Here is a 6,586-nt window from a genome sequence, read left to right on the forward strand (position 1 = left end):
CCACTTCCTGGACCACTGTGTATTCTTTTAAATTCCCAACAGATTCCCCAGTTCATACTGATTTATACCAGATAGCATAGAGCTTCCTTAAGCCACAAGTTTTTCTTGTATGCTGAGACAAACTGCAAAGCACCAAAACTTTACTTGTCATTTAACTATGTGTTCCAGAAACAGCAGAACTATCAAAGCTTTTTTTATGCACTCGTGTCCTTTGTTCTTAACTCTTCTATTGAAGTAATTCCAGCCCTTCCTACCCACTGCATCCTCTGTGAACCAGACCAGGACAGAGACACCACATGCTGGCTCCAGTACACAGAGCCAACGCATACTGGATTTTCAGCCTATTGCTCTCAAACATGTTTTGCAAAGACTGAATTCTCCCCAACTTTCCTTCAGCAGGGGCATTCATTTCAGTCATCCTAACCCATTCATTGAGCAGTTTTCCCAGTACTCCCAGATTATTTGCTCTGCAACTCCTACTCTTCATTTAAAGCAGTCAATAGGGACACCGGAACACTGACAGGTAGACAGACTGCAAACAAAAGCAGCTTCCACAGAAAAAGAGCACAAGAGAAAAAGGTGTTTTAAACTGTAACAGTAATTTTGAATTCTTTATATACCCTATTCTTTTCAGCAATGAGAAAACCAGAAATAAGATCACATATCCTGTTATTTTAGTAGCTTCTCTGCACAGCTGACAGAAAAAGAACATGGATTTATTTTTCATGCTGAAAAGCTTTTATTCTCACTTTCATACAACTCAGTAAATTGCCCAGAGAGTACTTTATTCTCCCCTATGCTCTCCTGAATATCCATACACACACAAAAGATGGATGCTGGCAGGCAGAGCTGTCAGTAGGAATTTCAGCAGAAGTAAATTGTTTAGTACTTATAATGGAGCATAATAGCTGTAATTTCACTTGAACTGTTGCCACTAATAAGCTAATAAAACTTTGAGTCAAGACCTAGCCATTCATCACTTTGTAGCCGCTGGGAATTTCTCTGTGCATGCTTCACCAGAGACAGGTAGCTCAGTCCTTTAAGTGTTACTATACCTGAAAGAATGATGAGCCAGGCCTGGCACTTTCTCTCAACAGTGAAAGACACAGCTGCATATCAACTGCAAAGAAGTCTCGTATCAGGATTTAAGAGGTGTTTTCACAGCTATTCCAATCCTCTGTCAAAATGCAAACTAGCAATTTGAATGCATATGCAGCTGAAAAAATGTTTAAAAGGATACCAAATATAAAATATAATACTACACAGATATGCAAATACGTATATATGCACACCGCACATTATTTGAGCAGAAAGCATGGTTTCCTGAAGATCACTGTAAGTACCATGAAATATTACAGTTGCTACATATGAACAGACAGAAATTCACAGATATAAGAAACTTGGCAAAAGATGTTATTGTCACATCACCAGTTATTCTCCACCTAGAATGTTGGTGAAGCATCTATCAAAATTCTTTAATTTAAATAGTATGATTAAAACAAACTATAATATATTTTCTTGGTCTGAAAATACATACAACCAGAATTATATTATATTCTGTGCTGCTTGTGTGCACCGTGAGTGAAAGCATGGGATTAGCATGCAAGCTATAAAGGCAATGAAACACAGTCAATTCCAGAAAAAGAAGTGCTTTGATTGTAATAAAGATTACTTTGCAGTGGTACCCTTTCAACTTGGAAGCTGCAGAGATAGTTGCCTCTGATAGATAAAACTACTTAACCACTCTGCAGGCAGCCACAAAGGCCTATACAGGCACTCAGAGGGACTGAAGTGGTGAATAAGCCATTAGTTCTCTCCAGAGGAATTAATTTTGATATGCATGTCTTTCACCACTGCTAATCAACCATGATACATATTCCTCCTGCCAGACTCCCTAAGATATATGAGTAGACTTCTGCAGAGTCATGAAAAAACACTGTGCACTCCACCTCCCTGACCAACAGAGTAGGCAGCAAAAGTGAGCAGCAGACTGCACGGTACAGGCATGCAGGACAGGCTAGCAACTCAGCAGCTGGCTTACAACTGATTCAGTATATGAAAATGGCGAGGGCTGATGCAGGGGATGGAGAGTAGATGTGGTAAGAGCAGAATGTAAAAAGAAAAGGTCTTTCCTTTTACAATGACAGCACAGCAAGCAAGAACTTGTAAATAATAAGAAAATAGAAGAATGGAGAAATGAGGCTTCAAAGAGAACACGACAAACATGAAGGCTAACAAAGGCCCCTCAAAATACCATATTTCATGCCTACATCGGGTGATATTTATAAAGACTGAATCAGACAGGTTTACTGAATCTGCTTACATATTGCAAGAGCCACATGACAAAGATTAGAAGCAGAGCAATCACTCTACCATTAAAGTTCATAGTGTGCCATGGAAGATTTATCTTCATCTTCTTGAAAGTAAGGATGGGTTGGTGCTTTATTTTAATTGGAAAAACCACATTATGTATACCATAGGAAGTTCCTATAACCAAAAGAGAGCCCACTTCATTATTTTGGTAATTGTGTGTATCTGAATTCTGGCTAAGATACTGACTAATTTTCATGCTCTCCCAGAAGGCTCCTGTAGCATTTGGGATGAAGATGAAAGCCTGTACACTACCTTAATATATTAGCTTTAATTAACTGGGGACAGTGGCATCATGAACACAATGTATAAGGATTTCTGGGCAGAAGTACCAGCATCACCTTTGGTTACAACAAATAACTCTCACTTTTTTTAATAATGTCTGTAAACCCTTGTGGGCAAGCTAATCTCTCATGTGGAGAAGGAGAGGGGGGAAAAAAAAAAAAGAGGAGGGAATATAGGCAACAAGAAGATAAGAGCACTGATATTTTTTTTTTTATTCTACTGATAGTGATTATTCACTTTCTCAAAAATAATTACTAAAATGGAAACTTTCATTCTAAACACTTCTTAGATGGATCCTTACTACCTTCATCAGGTATCATTAATCATAACAGAGTGTGCTCTGTGTGTGTAAGCAAATCTTATCAAGGTGCAAGTAACTAGATTTTCAGGGCATAGGCTTTATATTGTTCTACACTTTTGTGGGCAATTTTTTTCAATTATCCACTTCATATGAGAAAAGCAGACCAGTTGTGTTTTTTCTTATGTTTATATATTTAGCAGGTCCTACCCAGTATTTCTTTAGCACAGTACCTAATAGGGAACAGAAGTGACAAGGTTTCATTAGCCCTTCTAATTAAAAGTTTTAGTGTCAGCATGGACCAAAACTGCTGAAAATTGGATTAAGAAGGTCTGCTTGCATGAACTGAAATGAACAGTTGTATGCAAAAGCTAGAGGGTTTTTTTTCCCTTAATAATTTTGCTTCATTAGCAGAGGCATTGTGAAAGTTTCCACTAAGATTATAGCCTTAGGGCACGGTCACAGATTAAAATCTAGACAACATTCTGCAACTATACCCCAAAAACCTCAAACTAGGAGAACAAGCATTTGCTTGGGGAAATTCCAAAGTGAACACCTGAACATTTGTAGCTGGCCCCAGGCACAGAAAGTTGCACTCCCAACAAAAAGAGTCCCACACTAGCAAACATTTACTTGGTGTCTTTATTATCTACCTTTACTACTGCTCCTCCAGACACTCAAGCGAAGTATCTTTCTGAGTATGTGACAGACAGATCTGGACATTCATAGTGTGATTTCTAATACATATAGTTAGCATGTTATTTTTTTTTTTTTTTTCAGAAAAATCAAACTACTAGTTTATGCACCTAGCTTTAAGTGCTTATTCGGGCATCCCTTTTTACCCTTTTTCATCAAACACAGCCTGAAGTTTCATGAGAAAGTATTGTAAGTTCTTATACCCCACTTATTCTGTGGTTCTTCTAAGCAGGTATTTGGAATCAGTTATCTGCAGAAGGGGGCCTGGAAATCAGGACCATAAGTAACAATCAGTTAGCTGAAAGGAATGTGCTCGAGCTTGTAGGCCACAAACCCTGGGAGGACAAGGAATGTGAACAGATAACAATCAACAGGATGAGTCATGCCGAGATAAGATAAGGGAATGAGGAACAGATGGCACCAAGGATAAGTAACGCGTTGCTGTTAATTGATGACTGTAATTTAAAGTGTCCTTTGTTTGTAGTTCACCACCAATCAGGGATTGCCTAGTATGCAATGCTTAGCTTAAAGAACCAACCTGTTTAAAGTGGGCAGCTTCTGAAAACATATATAAACTCGTGATTGTGTACAATAAATCGACATTTGCTTGCATCAAGCTACTTCCTGACTCTTCATTCACACAGTTATCTTGATGGCTGTGCAAACAGATTAAATGTTGAGATTTCCTAGATGATGCATGCTACAGGAAAGGGATAAATGTAAATGATAAACATACAAGACAACACGCAATGTGTCCTTGTCGCAAAGGCAGCCAACAGCATCCTGGGCTGTGTTAGAAAAAGCTTTACCAGCAAGCAGTTCAAGGGAGGTGGTGCTTCCCCTCTACTCATGTGGCATCACCAGTGCTGTAGTGCCACATCCGGTGCTGCGCTTTCCACTACAAGGGACATGGACATACTGGAACAAGCCCAGTGACAAGCTGGCAATGCAATTAAACAGGAGCATCTGTTATACAAGGAGACATTGGAAGCTGGGACTGTTTAGCCTAGAGAAGAGAAAGCTCATGGGGCCTAATCAATGTGTATGAACACCTGATGAGGTAAGTAAGGATGACAGAGCTCAACTATTCTCAGTGGTGTCCAGCAACAGGACACGAAGCAATGGGGACAAGCTGAAATACAGGGAAGTGTTTAACCATCAACAAAGCACCTTTCTTCCTGTGAGGGTGATGGAGCACTGGAACAGGCTAATCAAAAGCCCAGCTAGACATGTTCCTGAGCAACCTACCCCAGCTGACCCTGTTTTGAGCAGATGGGTTGGTCCAGAGGCATCTTCCAGCCTCAGCCACTCCATGGTTCCAAATTGCTCAGTTTTACACTCCTGGGAGCACAGGCAGGAATTCCCAGAGGAACTGCAGTTCCAAAGATTTGGAAGTGACCACTAGCTCTACTGTAAATGAATTAGAAATGCTGCCTAAATTAATCAGCTGCTAAACAAAAGAAAGCATTGCTGAAATGCACTTCTAATGTCACATTCCCAAGACAGCAATTATGATCAGATGGCTTTTCTGATAAGCATTTTTCAAAGCATACTGCACAGCACCATCTTCTGGTCACCAAAAGCTGGATTATGTATTTTCTTCAGTCTTTCAGAAAAAAGCTTTAACCATATCAAAGATATTTTTTCATACAAGAAAGAGTAATGTTAAGTTTAAAACGCAGCAACTTAAACATTGTCTATGACAGACGGAAATCACTAAGAATTTTTCATTAACTCCTGTTATCCCTAAAAACACACAAAGTGAAAAAATACCCTTTAAAACATCTTACCCTCCTCATCGGGAAGACCAGGCATCAACCTTGTCCCAGTTTCTGCAAGAAAAAATACATGTTCACATAATAAAAAAAAAATCTCAAAGTACGTAACACAACACACTAATCTTCTGAGCTCTTATCTTGACCCTCAATGACAAGGTGCAGGTCTGCTTTCTGGAAGAGCCTTTGTATAAGCTTTACAATAGGGAAGTACCAACTGTTGTGCTTGCTCTGGCTCGAGCCCAAAGACAGACCCATGAAAAATACAAGTGTGCTAAGCAGACTGTGAACACACCATTGCTCAAATAATCTCCATAAGCAGGCTGCACAGACACACACAGGTTAGAATTTGTACTTAGAAGATAAGCCACTCTACTCCGCGTGTTACTAGCTTGCTACACTGCTAATCTTAAAATGACCATATTGCCTTTTCATTGGTTGCATTGACCAACAAGAATCCAGTCAATGCTTTGACACGTATGACTGGATTACACTATCCCTGTTCAGTTAACTCTGCTTTCTTGCACAACCGACTCAACTAGCGAGAATCAGATTTGATGTCTGGCAATTTTCCAAGTTTGCATACAAGCACTTCGTACTGGACTATGAAAATAGAACAAAGGGATGAATAAATGAAAAATTTTCGACAAACCCACCAGGAATACTTAAGAATGAAGGAAAGGCTCTGCTTCCTCACTTTGCTTGCCATGCAGTTTCTCACAACGGCACAGGTGAAAGCTTTTCTTCAAGTGCAGTAGCACTAGTAGAACCAAAGCAGAAAAAGTATATCTAACTTTTTTTTAAAATACACCCAACACCTCCAGGAAATAAATGAACCCACAGAACTCTTCCATCTGAGATTGCAAGGCAGCCCACGGCACTGCGATTGTGCTCCAGCTGAAGGCGGCGGGGCTGTGCCCTGCGGTGGGAGGCCCGCTGCGGCCACTGCCGAGCTCAGAGGCACCTACCCCGGCACCGGCTTCGCCTCCTTCCAGGAGGGTCAGCCCAGCATTGCTCTCCCGGCGGGGCAGGACACCGGCCGGGCACCGGCCACCCCAGCTTTATCCCGGCAGGGTAGGCCGGGCGGGCAGGGCGGGCGGCGGCGTGGGCTCACCGAGGCACCACACGGCCTGAGGGGAGCAGGGCCCACCGGCACCAGGAG

This window comes from Falco naumanni, chromosome 8 (assembly GCF_017639655.2).
Source record: "Falco naumanni isolate bFalNau1 chromosome 8, bFalNau1.pat, whole genome shotgun sequence".
Classification (NCBI taxonomy): domain Eukaryota; kingdom Metazoa; phylum Chordata; class Aves; order Falconiformes; family Falconidae; genus Falco; species Falco naumanni.